General features: G+C 37.5%; 1 protein-coding gene across 2 annotated transcripts in view; it reads right to left on the bottom strand.

Moving 5' to 3' along the window:
- Window positions 1–9,626, bottom strand: part of LOC116167692 (apoptosis-stimulating of p53 protein 2) — a 287,541-nt gene extending 277,915 nt beyond the window's left edge. Inside the window, exon 1 of one of the 2 annotated variants that reach the window (XM_031483158.1) lies at window positions 8,806–9,626. The gene's annotated coding sequence lies outside the window, so the exon portion shown is untranslated. The remainder of the gene's footprint in view (window positions 1–8,805) is intronic. The other variant, XM_031483159.1, reaches the window with a different exon arrangement.
- Between the last annotated feature and the right edge of the window lie 7,077 nt (window positions 9,627–16,703).

Raw genomic sequence — 16,703 nt, 5'->3', positions numbered from 1 at the left:
TCGGGATTTCTAGTCGATGTTGTAGGTAGTAAATCGTCATCAGAGTTGTTATCGTTTGAAACCTGCACCTTATCGTCCATCATACGTACGTCTTTCATCACATTTGATGTGAGACAATTTTCATTTTCTGGATTTATAGACATTCCAAGTTTTTTGGCGTCTCTATCATTTTTTCGAGAATTTTTTAAAAAGATTTTTAATTTTTTCACAAACTTGTGAAATCATGAAATTTTAAAATACCTCAACCATTTACGATCAACATAGAGGAAAATTTTCGCGAATTTCGCCAGACATAGACTCTCTCAATTGCTAAAAGTATTGCTTCGGTTAGGTATTTGTTAATCAGTGATTAAGAAAAATCGAAAAAAATACAGCTTTTTGATTTTTAATTGAACATATTACCGCGAATTACGAATTAAACAAACACAGACTATTTAAAACAATATTTTTAAACTTGTTTTTACAGAATGGAATGAACGCATTGTACATGTGAAAAAAAGAAAACAATTCATTTATATGAAGAATCAAAGAAATGCAGTATTTGCTAAAGTATAGAACAGTAAGATATTGTTGCAAGGATGAGTCATTTCCCTGAATTTCAAGACTAGTCCCTAATAATCCCCTTTCTATGAATTGAACAAAGAGGTACTCGTATATTTTTAGTCAACTAGCAGGTAATAAAAGAGCAAAATTATTGATCATACTTTTAGGTTACACTAACCATAAAAATTTGGCTGAACATTAACCACACTAGTGGATTAACTTTGGGATTAATTAACATTTGTAACACGGAAATAACATTATTCCTGATGTATTCCCATTTATTTCGATGTATTCCCATTTATTCCGGTGTATTCCCATTTATTCCGGTGTATTCCGATTTATTCCCGTGTATTCCCAACTACTCCCGATCATTCCGATCGTATTCCCGTGTATTCCGGAAAAACGTACATTGATTCCGGGCTGCGGATGACCCCTCGGATCATTCGCTTACAGCAATTCAGGTCACCAGATCTGGATCTCGATGTGCAAGGTACATCAACTTAAAGGAAATGTCGAGGGAAATGTACTACCCCACAACTTGGTTTCTGAAACTTTTTCTGAGAAATGATCGTGGAAGACAAGGTACGCAAATATTGACAAAAAGAGTTAGGTAAAATCGAGGGTAAAATCATCGACATTCAATAACTTATACGAGGGATTAAGCTGCGGTCGCATTTGTCGCATTTTGCGACCGCGAAGGCGAAATTGCGACATTGTTGAGGCAGGTTTGCGCATTTTTTTGCGACAAAGAAAATCAAATGAAATTTATGAGTTTGAGCTTATTTCATATTGCTGAAGAAAAGCAACATACAATGGCACAGAAATGAGTAACATATACACTCGCATATACATTTAATAAATAAGTATCAAACGAGGTATCAAATGACCACAAATCGAGCCACAAATTCTACAAGAAAATTACTTTTGCTACAGTTCTCTAAGAGCATTTTTGCTCATGGTAATTTTTTCCCAGCTTAAACCCTGCAGTTATACCTTGAAAATCGTTGACAATTCGGCAAATATGTATGTATCGAGGTATGTATAGAGATAATTTTATAGGACATTTAATTAGCTTTCATTTTCAAGTAAAACAATGTTTCCTACAGTCCATCGTTCCCGAGGTATAATTAAAAAACCTTGTAAAAAAACAACAATTGCACCTTTGACCCTCCCTCCCAATTTTAGCTCACCCCCAGGGGCGGGGACTTTTAGTATGTTTACCTCGATGTTTACCTATACTTACTACTCCTAACAAAGTCCCTCGCAAAGTCCTGAAGTCGAAAAGTCGGTATGGCATATTTACTGGTATTGACTGGACTAGATTACTTTTAAAGTGAAAAGCAATAAAAGATAGCCACTATGGAGGCCATCTTGGATTTTATCCGCAGAGTCAATCAAGGCCACTAAATTAATTATTTCGGCAAGTGTAATGGGGACGCTTCCAACTGCGATCCCCATGGAAGAAATTTATTATTTGTTATGAATGTTTGATCTTTAAAAATTTTTAACTTTGTAATTAAATACTTTATTCGGGATTAGTCTCGGTCTGCGATTAAAATGCAAGATGGCTGATAAGGTGACCTGGATGTATTGATATTTGGATACATTTACTTTATTGACAATGGAGGCTACACGAGAGGCTACATTATGATTCTTATGTCGAGAAATTTGAGTAAAACCAAGAGTAAAACGGAAAAAACCCCAGGAAAAACTGAAAAATCTAAAGAAACTTAAGACATTACAGCAATCCTAGTAAACAGATGAATCCAAAGTATACGAGCAGTCTGCAGAATTTAGAGTCAGTCGGAGTTAAAAATCCAAAGAATCTTGACGTATCTAAACTCGTATCTAAAGAATTTGGAGTCTGAGTAAGAACTCGAGTAAGAATAACATGAAATAGGAGATTCCTAAAAAATCGGACATAAGTATTCGAAAAATTTGAAGAAATGGAAAAATCCGAGGTCGACTTAAAATTGAAAGATTTGGATGAATTTGAAAAATTCGGAGTATAATTGTATATATAACTAGAGAAAAGACAATCTGATAAACCGAAGGATTAAAAGAATCTAAAAAAAACAGAGAAACATCTGAATGGCCTTATAGACATAAAAAATGGAAGAAATCTGCAAATTCAGAATCGAGTTCAGAATAGTTCAGAAAAATCCGAAAATGAATCATACATAAAACAAATAGAAGAATTCGATGAAACGAAAGAATCTGAAGAATGCAAAAACCGAGGCAAAAACGAATCATAAAAATGTGAAAAATTGGAAGAATTCTGAAGAAATAGGTACCTAACTAAAAAAAAAATCTGTAAGTGGTGTAGTTCCGGAGTTTCTTTGTGACTCAGACAGACAGAAATCAAGAGCGCAAAAGTGCACTTTTTATTTTTTGAAAGTGAACGTGTACTAAAAAACGAGGCAATTAAAAAATGAACCCAAACAATCTGACGAAGCCGAGGACGAAGTTAATCTTCCTCGCGGACAAAGATGTTTTGTTTTTTCTGGGGGAGGGGGGTCACTATTTAAGTGTGGCATACATTGTTACTGAAGTCTTTGAGAAGGCACTGAATGTTCCGCGAGAAATGTTCCTTGAGACTCTTGACACCTTGAAGTGTTGTAAACTCTATGACATTGTAAAGCCAGTGCGTCTGTAAGGGTTGAGCTCGGAGTTGAATAACGCCCTTAAAACGCCCAATGACCTCGACAGATCATATTTACGTTCCTACTCTTTTCGTCTTGGTCTTCTATTGTATGTTGGGTTGTCTACCTTCTGGATTGAACGTAAATGAATACCCAGATTGCTTCTGCTTGTTCTAAACTCCATTCAAAAGGACTTCAAGAAACATAAGTAGTCACTTTAGGAGAAATTGAGAGCAACTTGAGAGGAAAACTTGAGGAGAATGAGAAAACGTCGAATTCATTTTGCCCTCAATTTAGTAAACCTCTTTCTTGAAAGTTGCTAATTGTTTAACAAATGTCGAAAAAAGCTTGTGATATTTACGCAATCTCAGTTCGTACTCGGTTAACATTTTTTTCCTGCTATAATTATGGGCAATCTCAAAAAATAATGTACACAGTTTGCAATATAATTGCCCTCGTAATTGCCGTTATTTATGAATATGTCATTTTTCCGTTGTTGAAATGGAGGACTTATGCGATTGCCCAACGTGGATATGACACATTCAACTTTCAAAACTCTGTCATTTTATAGGTATTAACGAGGGTATTAATAAGCATGTATTTGTTTACAATTGTTGTTTCATCCTGTTTACGATATTTCTCATTCGGATTAATGGTTACTTAGGAAAGGTAAGGCCGAGGGTAAGGCCGAGGATAAGGCCAAATGTTTCAAATTTTTGGGGTGAATAAGCTGTAGTATCCGAGGTAGTATCTGGGTGACTCATTATACTGTTTGATTTCTGATTGGCACTCTACTTTCACGTTCTAGTTTAGGTAAGTCGGTTTTTGTTTGAAATATGAGTGAAAGTTGCTCATTGTGACATTGTAGGTCAATCCATCATGCTAATGACACACATGCGATCTTCAATTCTATCGCTGTATAATTACGCATTGGGGTCGTATTACTTGCGTCTTCGCAGGTAGGTATAAACCGAGGTGTAAACGAGGGAGTAGGAATTTATCTTGGCATTTCAGTTCATCAAATTTTCTCAAAGGTGATCAGCAATTATAGTGTAAGTAATTATAGTATTTCGCACATTCACTGGTCTTAGTCGAAGTGGTCCAGGAAGTGGCATTTGCTTTAATAAAGTGGGTACCTGGTTATTGCAAATTTGCTACTATATAAATCATCATTAGATTGTGCGTTGTCGAGTGTTCAGACCTCGGTGCAGACTAGGGCACCACAGGGTTTACAGAACATTCCCCTAACGTCTAAATGTAGTTACCAAATTAACGTAATCGAAAACATGTCCCAAAGAAATTACGAGTGGAGAGTTTTTCACAATGGAATAATAAAAAAATTCAATTACGTTTTATAATAGAGGATAGGAGACGAGATAATAGATTATCCTCGACATAATGCTCATTTAACTCCATCCAGAAAAGAGTTTTAGTGAACTTGCTTATCAAGACGTTTTGACTGCAGTAGTACCTCATTGTCAAAAACGCTAAAAGATGCCACATCAACAACAAATTGAAAGTCAGAAGACGTGAATTATCCAATTAATTAAAGAGTTATAAATGAAACAATTAATTTCAAACTTGCAATTTAGTAAGCACTTAATATAGAGAATGGTTTACCATGCATGTCCACAAAAAAATGTGATATTATGACCGTCCGCTCCCTAAGGCTGTGTCCTCTTCTGTGCCACTATCAGACCCAAACTCCAATTTGATAGATGGGGCCATTATTTATTATGGCCACGTGCGAGGTCACGTGTTAAAAGATTGCGCCTGAGCCTCGGCCTGCGCAGAACCCGCCTTATTTTATAAACGTCTGTTTTCTGAAATGTTGAGGGAAGATGCTTCCGATGAAAGCGAGGATACAAGCAAATCGAAATCACATGTCAAAAAATTGATTGCACAAGCGCAGCGGATAGATTTCTATGTGGACCATTTATAAAAAAATATGTTTGACATACTTAATTGTTACACGTTACACCCTCGGTTACACCCTATTACACTATGCAGTGTACAGGTAACATATCAGCGGCGACCGACACCGATCCGAAAAGCCTCTGAAATCCATCCCCAGCACACACGACAAATCCAATGCCACTCCCAGAACACCTTCTTTTTAATTTTTTGGTGAACTTATTTGAAGAGATTTTTTGAAAACAATTGACACTTTCTCTTTGCAACTGTTTCTACCGAGGTTTCTACCCTGGTTTTTACCCTACATCATCGACTTCCTTTTTACCGTATTTTTGCAAATTTATTTGTAAAAAAGTTGCTATCTCGGTTGCTATTAATCTCACTTTGGCCGGCTGGTTGGCTGGTCGGCTGGCAGCAAATAAGAGCCCGTAGCAGAACGCTAGAAAGAACTCGTGCAGAAAGACAAGGAGTGTTGGCGTATCTGTAAGACCTCGAGTAAGACCGTGTAATGAATAACTTCAGGGACGAGTAGGGGGGGGGGGGTGTACATGATGTGGGGTCACCGACATCTGGGCGCCATCCCCGATGCGTGTTATACTAACGTAATGATTTTCCAGTTTTTTCCTATCTTCTGCTACAGTTTTTGTCCAATTGTTTTCAAATTGGTGTCGTCGAAAACACCGTGTAAACGCGCACAACTCTTGTGTGACGGAATTTTGCTTTTTCCCTCGCCTTTTCCTTGGGGGCGAAATTAACCACCTTTTGTAACGCGCGTCTTCGTCGACTTTGCGCGCCTAAAAATTTCTTAGAGCTCGAATCGCGGCCTCTCTCGTGTCGCCAATAAAAGCCCGAGTGCCCCAAAGATTGAGTACTATTTTGTGGAGGTTTTTTTTAGCGAAACCCACCAAAATGCGAATTACGGGTTAACGGGACAGACAAAGGGAATATGGTAGTGTAGCCCCCGGTAAGATCTTACGAATGGTGGAGTCAAAACTTCAAACGCTAGTTGCGAGTGAACGGGCAGTCGGAAGCGGGTACCGACAAAAGGAATGCGGTAGCCTCGGCGGAAGCCTTCGATAAGGTCTTATTGATGGTGGAGTCAAAACCGAGGTCAATACTAACTAATAGAAATTGGTCTGCCACACAAAAATGCGCCGAAATGTCTTCGATCTCACACGAATTGATAATTTTTTAGCGCATTTTTTAAGAATAAAAAAAAAATTTGCTATTATTTGAGTTTTATCCGTGCGTCCGTCCGTACCCACTTCTACCGTTTTGAACTACTTCTAGGGGAATGGTCCTAGAGTCCTGGAATTTTTTGCAGTAGGTAGCCTATACCTTGAAGGTGTGCCAGACGGCCATCATCGCTATTTAAAAGGCCCCCCCCCCCACGAATTATTTTCCGAGATGCTGTTTTTGACAGTAAAACGTACATAACTTTTACATACGATAACCAATGGGGGGGGGGGGGGAGTAAACACATGTTCTACCCTTCATGGTATTCTAATGAAAGGTCTCATCGAAATAGATTGGTGTGTACAAACTATAACTTTCCCGTGCGACTCTTTTTCGAGATCAGTGAGCGACGGGGCCTGAGGGGGGGGTTAAAAATTAATCTCTCATTGTATTCTAATTAAAGATCTCAACGAAATCAACCGTTTTCTACCAACTACTTCCCTTCTTTCTGTCCTCTTATCAAAGTACGGGGTGGAGGGGGAGGAGGGGTGGAACTAGTTTTATCCTTCATGGTACTCTAATGAAAGATCTCAACGAATGGAATCAATTTATACCAACCATAGCCCTTCTCCTCGACCTCTTATCGTGATCGGGTATATTCTCTTGTACCTTAAAAGGACGGATTGTCGGAAGAGGGTACGCTTTATCTGCACAAGAGTAATATATTCTGAAAACATGTATCACACTTGCTTAACTAAACGCTACTACCATAAAATTGACAATAAAGCAAAATTTACGCAAGAAATATAAATAATAACTATTTGCAATTTGCTATATGTCAATTTTAGGGTCGAGTTTAGGATGGTATTGTTTAGCAAGATTGGCCCACCTCACCAAAATACGTACACCAAGTGCATCGACAAGTACTTCGAGTATCTTAACTAGTTTGAGAAGTACCTCAACTACTTCAACTTCGTTCTCGCAGTTCTATTACACCGACCCCGACAAAAAGTTATATGATTTGCGCATGCTCGATCACCATCGAACTTCCTTTTTCAGAAGTAACTCGACTACGTCGAAAGGTATTTCGCGAGGTATTTCGAGTACTTCTCGGAATAATTTCACTACTGCTTCGAGTACTTCGACCCTCGTTCGATCACTACTTCGAGTATTTCAACTACTATTTCGAGTACTTCGAGTGAAATGTACGCCAAATTCGACTTCTTCGAAGAACGCCTAGTACCTCGACTAGTTCAACAAGTATTTCGACTACGTTCTCGCCGAGGTTCTCGTAATTCTATTGCACGTTCTGATGCGCGCAGTACGAGTTCCCAGTAAGTACTACATTTTTTCAGAATAAAAAACAAAATATCTGACTTAAAATCTGGTCGAAATCTCTTCAAATAAAATCACAAAAAATAAATTGTTAATGAATTTCGTTTTTTTTCCGATTCCGGAACTCCTTCACTTTCTAAGCAGCCTCGTAAGCAGCGTTAGATTGACTCCAAAGACTATCTATGGCAATTCGAGGATATCCAATGGTGTCCCGTAGTCTGTGGGTTTCTGAAGACAAATAGATGATAATAAAGGTTTACTTCTTGGAAATGCATTGCGCCGCAAACCGTTAATACCTCGGTTAATTTAATACCGAGGTTAATAACACAACTTATCGCAGCTAATATGTGCTATATATGACACCCCCAGTAAGAGGGACACTAGGATTTTCACTCGGATTTTCATATGCATATACTCTTTAATCATTGTCAAAATATCAAAACAAACCATATTTATAGCCCCACAGAAAAATTTACGTTTTGCTCATTGTTAGCCTCAACTAATGGTCAGAGGCGTACACATGGTAAACCAAACAGCACCACAATTTCAAATTTCGAACGTTATTTTGCTTCCATGATTCGTTCCTACTCTCACCATGCTTACTTACTGAGAATCGGTGAGAATGGTCTGGTCTGAGAAAAAAATTTAAATTACTAAACCAAGCAATTTTGTAACACGACGGGTTCGTACCTACCCATGTAATATATTTTTACACGATTTTGAAAGTTGATTAGCGGACTACAGCATGATTTTTATTTACTTCAATTATCGTTACACACAAATTCGCGTGAGTCAGCATTCATTCCAGGTATTTGCAATAGTCTACAAGAGGTTTTAAAAATAAACAATCGACGTTGCCAAGTTTGGAACAACCCCGCAGTCACGAAGGAAGGATTCTCGTAACAATGTCGCGATCTTGCTTGGTTACCGATAATTAATTTAAATAAATGTTCCCAGCATATCGTTAATATCACTTATGTCAAATTATTTCTGGAAGCGCTTCCTTGTCGATATGCACTCGCCTGCGGGATAAGAAACTCCGCTGAATAAATTAAAAATCTCGAAATAAAGTTTAACAACTTTTTTATGTTAGTTGTATAATAAGTGCTAAAGCTTTTACGATCAAATGGCCGTTTTTCGAATGTGCGGTGATGACGTTACGTACTTGTCGTTAAAAAGTTAAATTTAATCTTACCTTCTTGAAGGGCGTATAAAGTATCCGAAAACCACAGTGTATCCAATGTGTTTGTAATCCGAGTAGATTATTTATGTTTGTTGCAAACCAACAAAAAAAAACCAACACACTTGACACAAACACACTTCACTACTTGTTATAAAAACGTGCGGGAATTTTTAATCGGCTTTTATGCTAAACGGATACTTGCATTTTTCTTGCTTCAAAAATCAATTCTTCGGATAACAGAAACTTTCGTTCATTCAAAGCGCAATAACGCAATACCAAAAACTTCCCGCCAACTTCTTCGAGCGTTTTAGGCGGGTGCGTGTGGACTAAATTTCTTCAAATAAATTTCCCTATTGTCTTATTCGCATTGTTAAGGTGTCAATTTTAATAACAACGCAGATAATCGCTTCATGCATTATTCATCAAATAGTGTCGTTAAAAATCGGTTATTATAATACTCTGAAAAGATTTGAATGAAGTGTAGGAAGCAAGCGCTCGCCCACGACCAACCGACAAAAAATGTGAGACGGACGATTTAGAAAAATTTCTCAAATCCTATTAGCGTAGATAATTCAAGTTTGAAATCGTGCGTTAAGTTTGCACGAACTTTTCCTCTGCGGATGGCGTTAACGAAGAACCGAAGGTTAACTTTCAAAACTACAGCCGTTGCACAAGCACCACACTCGTTTTAAAACACTAATTTAAAGTAAATAGTCGTTTTAATAAGGGGAATTGGCGTGGCACGGTCACTTTTTAACGATTTACTAGAGAATTTGCAAGACTTTTGTGTTAAAAACCGTTGGCAGTCAACGCGGCGGTCATACTTAGCTTCACTGGATAGTATCGCAACTTGCACGATCTGGTGGGGGTTCCACCTTTACCTGTACAACGTGGCTGGCGGCGCAGGTCCGCATTTAGTTTTCGTTTATTAGTTGTTCACCTGTTGACGTTTTTATCTTTTATTTACTCTCTCCCAGAACTATACGAAGATAATTCGGTGTAATACCTCTTTGGGAGGATAATTAAATGGCTCGTCTTGAAATCAAGCTCGCTAAAAAGTTTAATTGGGATTCAATTGTTCGGATCTGCAACAGTGGTACAAAAACTGCCAACGATTTTATTTTTTTGTTTTAAAAGAGGCGGACAATTGCATAGAAAAGTGCAAAGGTGCGCAAGTACCTACCTATACAAGAATACAGGCCAGGAAATATTGAACGTTCTGACATTTAAAAAAAAACTTTACCAGCTTGCAGCTTGCTAAAACAGCAAACCTACGAAAGTTAAATTAGAAAGAAATAGAAAATTCATGAACTGAAACGTCCTTAACACTTTTTTTGGTCAATTTCTCAGGGGTGATAACAAAGCATTTCCTACATTACGTCTTTGTATTGTTACTTATTTTATTACCTATTTCTTTTTTATCTACCTACTCTACTTTATTTTCATATTTTCGGTATCAGTACCTGCAGAGTTTCAAAATTACCCATATATTACGTAACATTACCCGAGAAGAAAAGAAATAATAAGTTCTAAATATACAGGGTGTCTCAGATCGCGTGCGATTGCATGGGTAACTTTTTTATTATACAGGGTGTTACATGACCGCAAGTAAAAAAAAATGGGTGATAAGAGGGGATCAGGACAAGTACTTTTTCCAAATAAACTGAGGTTCCAGAACGTGTTTCGTTTGGGAGCCACTCCCAAAGGAGTGGTAAAATTTGGATTTCTTCTTTAATTTTGTTTCTCAGCAACCATAAGAGTTACAAAGATGGGTGGTACGTCTTTGAATAGGTTTTCGAGTATGTCCTATCCGATTTTGAAAAAAAATTTCAAAATTCCTACCACGAAAGGGTGCAGCCCTACTTGGGGCTTCGAAAAAAATTCTGATTTCGACGAAATTTGGTATATGTGGGTTTTTAAACATGCAAATGACGAATCTGGAATTAGTTTTTGAAAATTCGAAAAAAAATTCCACTGTCCGCCTACTAGTGAGTGATCTAATTTCACATGTAAGTTCATTGAAAATATCGAAAATAACAAAAAAATAACGATTTAAGTCGATTGAAATAATTGAGAGCTTGTGTGCAATAAGTGCACAAGCAAGGAAGCGAATTTGTGAAGGCAGAATCGCCATTTTAAAAAAATCGAAACAATTTTCACTCTTTGCGCTATAGTGTAAACCGTCATTGATTTTGAATTTACCCAAAATTAAACAAGTTAATCACAAATTCGCTTCATTGCTTGTGCACTTATGTCTGATGTTCTTTTCTGACACAAGCTCTCAATTATTTCAACTTCAACGCCTACTTAAGAAACATTTAAAACGGCTCTGCATATCTATTTAATTCGACTTTTCTCTGGAACTACTGAACGGATTTGAAAAATAAAAACAGTTCTGAAAACATAAAGAACATTCCTTTCGACCTATCTAATATTTACTACTCCTTCCCATTTAAAATTTTTGGGGTGCAATTCAGCCGCTTTTCAGGGTTAAAGTTACGTAAGTACTATTACTTAATTTAGGTGTCCCCCTCAAAACTAAAATTAACGTGTTCGAGCGTTTCTGGCAAAACTGTCGTTAAGTGGACAAAATTGCCATTGACTGTTTTCAGTGTGCCACCCTGTATTATTGAAAGTATACGAGATACATTTTATATAAAAGTTACTGTCATTGATACTCTTAATTTAAAATTTATGTAAAAATATTAAAGATGGTTACTTTTGAAGAACATTTACATAACTTCCTGAAGGTAAATGGACGCCATATTGGATTTTTAGATTACTTAATAGAGTTTTTGTTCCTCAAAAGTAGCCATCTTGAATTTTTCTACATCAATTTTAAATTAAGCCAATCAAAGACAGTAACTTTTATATAAAACTTTTTTTGTATCTCGTATACTTTCAATGATATAAGACATTCAAGGAGAATTCTCTATCTTTAATAAATAACAAGAAAGTTACCCATGCAATCACACGTGATCTGGGACACACTGTATATTTCATTTAATAACAAGAACTCTGCATGTGATTTATATGTGACTTTTTTTTAATCATTAATTTAAGTACTTATATAAGTGGCGTTTACATGTACAGGGTGACAACGATTGCGCGGAGTAACTTAATGAATATTCTCCACATTTTAAAAAGATTTTGAATTAGCAGAGTGCGCTCACAAAGAGGGCGCTAAAAAGGTACGTTTTTTTTAATGGAACCAGCAACCCCCTGTATTTGAATTCATATTTAGCGCATTTTCCAACGAAGTTGGGTGTGCTATTGCAGCCACTTTTTCTGTCCGTCCGTCTGTCTGTCTGCCCGAGGCCTTAACTACTTCTACAGTTTTCAAGATATTTAGTTCGTTCTTTTTGCATTCGGTAGCGTACTATAGCTCTGGCACCTGAATCAAGGAAAATCTTGACGATTGAACTGCGCATGCGCAGGCTGCGCAATGTTAACTTTTTTATTTATTAATATATTTTGTTGAAATTTTAATCACAGATACTTGTAGTAAAGGCAAATATATCGCATATAGTAAAAATCAGATGTGCGCATGCGCAGACTGCGTAATGCCAACTTTCTTATCTATGGAGTTATTTCTTTGAAATTTTAACCAAAGATGCTTATAGTAAAAGCAAACGTATTGCATATTGTAAATATCAGATTAATAATCGCATGCGCAGGTCGCGCAATATCAACTGCGCAGTAAGTGTCAACTTCCTTATTTATGAAGATATTTTAACCATATATGCCTCTAGTAATGAAAAACATTTTAAACATCATTCGATTGATTAGAAAAACTTGGCATTTGCAAGCTTCAGTTTATTGTCAAAATTACTGCTTAAATTTTGATTCCAGACTCTATATATTTACTCCTAGGTAAAGTAAAAGTCAAATAAATGTTACATTTCAAAATTTAATGGGACGTTTTCTATCAACGGGCAGTGTGGAATGTCCAAAACCAGACCTTGATTATGCATTACGATAGGAAAGTGGAGAGGGTATTCTACGTGAGAATGAAGGGGGTTACCTCTGGTCAGTTGGGGTGCTGTGGTGATTCTGGGAGAGTGGGCGTCTCTCAGTACCCTGCACCACCAGGGATGGTTATAGGGCGCCTTGCCAATCGTTAGAGGCTCTCTACAATGGAGTTGGTAAGAAGATGTACTTTCACTTTGTCCTGTAAGTCAGCAGGACCCGAGAGGTTTAAATGGTCATTTTCTGCCATCCATTGCTATTCTACACTACTACCCAACTAGTTGAATTTCTCTTAGGCATTCTCTCGTTCTCTCTCCTGTTCTGGATTACAATAGGAGGGCGGACAGGGTCCACGCGTACCTAGGCCTCAAATTCGGGCCCTTTGTACTACCTCCCTAACTAGAGTCGTTCGACCCCCCAACGTCACTCAAACCATCCCACATGTGAGATGAATCCAAAGATGCTGAAAAGGGAGGCGGCTCTAATGGTAGCCAATGTCCGGCCAGGATACCCCCCAACATGGATCGTCTCAGTTGGACTAGAGTGGGACATTTACAAAGTATTTGGCGTGCCGTCTCATCGTCTGTGTAACATCCTCTACAAAATGGTGATTCTGCCAAACCCATGCGGTGTATGTGTTTGTTTAGTTTACAGTGCGCCCAAAAGGTATTACCACGAGTCAGGTTCTTCCTTGTTAGCCCTGTGCAAAAACGCAAAGTTACGAGATCGTCTTTTGAAGGTTTCTGTCGCATGACGACAATCTAACGTCATGTTCCACATAGTCCTGTGCTGGGTTTGGGTGTCCAGAGTGATTAAGTTGTTTAATATAAAGTTGCAGCTATAAGTGGACGAGCCGGCTCTGGGTCATAAAACTCCTGTTTTGAGGTCAGTCGGATTAACTCATCGGCTTTCTCATTACCTTCTATTCCAGTATGCCGTTTGACCCAACGCGAGCTCAAGTGCATTGCTGCTTGCTACTTGCTACTTGCTCTAGTGCATGGTGAATTTTTGATAGTTTTCTCTTTACATTATGCTTAAGAACTTTTCTAGCACTCAGCGTTAGTCCTACCAACCCTGATTGGATAGGCCTTCGCTTAATCGCCTCGCCCAGAATTCGAGAGTGGCCCACCTCAATACCTCTGCTCTTTCACGTGGAGATCTACACTTATGTACGCTATCTCTTCTATTCCTATTTATATGAGCATCTCGTGGTTCAAGTGAGTAGGTAATACCTATCTAATGTAGCCACCATTTACTTCTGGCACAGATCGAGAGGAACATGTAGAGCAGTGAGCGGAGTTGTTATATACAAGCGCCAAGGGCTAAGTGATAGCAGAGTTTTGAACCTTGTCTAATCCACACAACATTGTATCGCTGCAAGAGGAATATGCATAGGAGCCATAGTATATCCTTGACATAATCAAGGCTTCGTATATTGTACATGAAGTAGCGTCTTAGGATGGACTTCACATTAGTGGCGAGTCTAAGAACTTTTCAGCGATTTTCTGCAATATACAATAAGACGTTCGAGGTGCTTGGTTCATTTTACCTTTCGCAAATCGCAAACCATCTGATTCCTCGTCTTCATCTGAACTTACTGAAACACTTTTTTAGCTTTTGTTTGGGAGTTTTAAAACCGCTCCTCAAGTTGTTCTACTAGAAACTAATATTGACAAGGCTATGGAAAAAAATGGATACTGTATTTACGCGAAGTAGGTACAACCTCTGCACATGCGAAGTACATATAATTACAATAAATTTTCCTAAAATACCATTAAAACTTACTGGAAAAATCCGAAAATATGTCCAAATACCAAAAATGTCATGAAATTCCTTATACAGGGTGAGCCATTAGTGACACAAAAAAGTTTAACGTTCGGCGTATGTTAGTAACACTGCAGAGTCCACGGGCTTCTAGATTTTTATGATAATTGCGATATTCCATTTTTACCGGGCATCTACTTTTTGAAAAAATAAGGAATTGCGGCTAAACAGCTCATTTTAGATATCATGTGCAATACATAAAGTCACACTAAAATTGACCAAGGAATCGAATATTATGCAATAATATACAGGGGGTTCTATTAAAAAAAAATGCAATTGTGATATAAGCACCCTGTATAACAATCGCAATTTCGTTGAACAAATTTTTTTTAGGTTGTACCCTCAACATGCTCCGAAAATGAAATGACAATAAACCCAAAATCTTCCATTCACACAGTAATGGCACCAGTGGCGTAACTTCATTTTAAAGGCCCGTCCTCAAAAATATTTGGGGGCCCTTTCCCTTACGCTTAATATAACCGCTTGGATTTCTAATGACAACCATCTTAAAAATATATAAATGAAAGTTCACTAGAAATACACTCCAGAAGATTCGGATTCTTTAATAAAGATATCATCCTCATATCGATCTTCCGACGTTGCTTAACTCTGAACTTATTTCTTCGCTGTTCAACGTTCGTTTTTTGCTTTTCTCTTGGAGGTTCCACTATGGTATTTTCGTCCATTCTGAGATGTCTGCTCACAGGTGCCGTATCTACAGACACCGCTGGAGATACATTTAAACTCATTTAGTTATTAAGTTTGATTAGCGATTTCTATTCTTTGTGTATGAATCCGCCTTGTTTGAATGACGGTAACTGTTTCGTCCATGCAGAGGTAAATGCTAGAGTGTTAAAAGTACTTAGTCGCATTCATCTCGAAATACAAATTCAGTTTAAGGTTACCGTATTCAGGACCTTCAGATATCTTCTGGACTGCAGAAGGTCCCGCTAATTAGTGTTTCATGAAGGTACTTTATGTAAGAGACTTCGGAATTTTATGTTTCACAAATGGGAAACGGGTGGAGTTGCTTTTAAATCTCTTTGAGCTGGCTACTTTTGAGCATATCAAATTTCGAATTAAATTAAGGTCAGGTTTAAATGATATGATATGATGATTTAAATTCAATAGTTACTTCCTCGGATTGTTAATTTTGTATGTTGTAGATATTGGTCCAGATTTTTCACCTATAGGTACCTATTTACCGCCTGTGAACAATGTTATCTGTTCCTTTAGTAACGCAAACTATGTAAATAATTAACACAATTGTAACATTGAAGGAGTTCGGGAAATTTTCAATTTTTTTCAGTATTTTTTATATAAAAATTACATTTTTTGTACATTTTTGCCGGGGCCCCTTTTAAGTCGGGGCCCGTCCTCATTGCGTACCTTTGAGACATTGTAGTTACGCCACTGAATGGCACTCCAGCATTCCTACTAAGTATACCCTAAAAACACTACTACTGGTCTTTATTAAGGGCTAATCATCTTTTAACAATAGTGGCAAATACCTAATTATAAATATTTAAATCTTATAATCTTTTAATAATCCGCAGAGTATATAAACATAAATTTCTATAAATACATTACAGTATGATGGATTACGCTCTAATTACTCGACCAGAATAGTGAGTTAATTATTAATGATATTGCTTTGAGTTTTAAAGCGCCTTAATCCATAATTATTATTAGTTTAAATCCCTCCTCCGCTCGCTGGGATTTACATCGGCATATCGCGCAAAAAATAATTCCCTTCTTTAGGGTGGAAAATTGAGCAGAAAACACAATTTGCCGTTTAACATAAATATTTCGCACAATAGCGTCGACAGGTGTTCGGAGATTTTAAATCACGCGGCCACCTTTTATACATAATATAGTAAATAATAAATTTCGTACATCATCCGAACGAAAACGGTTTCTCTAGGTCGGCTCAAGTCAAATTCTTTAACCTACAAACACCTGTTGGAATGCGGTTTCATTCTTCCTTTTCTCAAAGCAAAAGCCCCCAAGCGAAAACATTACGGGTAACCAAACCAGATACTGGACGAGTCAGTTTATCTCGACGGCAAAATTAAGTTCCTTTTTTTTAAGAAGAAATCGGAGAAACGTTGCATAAT

Source organism: Photinus pyralis, unplaced genomic scaffold, assembly GCF_008802855.1.
Source record: "Photinus pyralis isolate 1611_PpyrPB1 unplaced genomic scaffold, Ppyr1.3 Ppyr1.4_LG4, whole genome shotgun sequence".
In the NCBI taxonomy this organism is placed as follows: Eukaryota; Metazoa; Arthropoda; class Insecta; order Coleoptera; family Lampyridae; genus Photinus; species Photinus pyralis.
The sequence above is the reverse complement of the archived record's forward strand: the minus strand, read 5'-3'. Positions and strand labels throughout refer to the sequence as shown.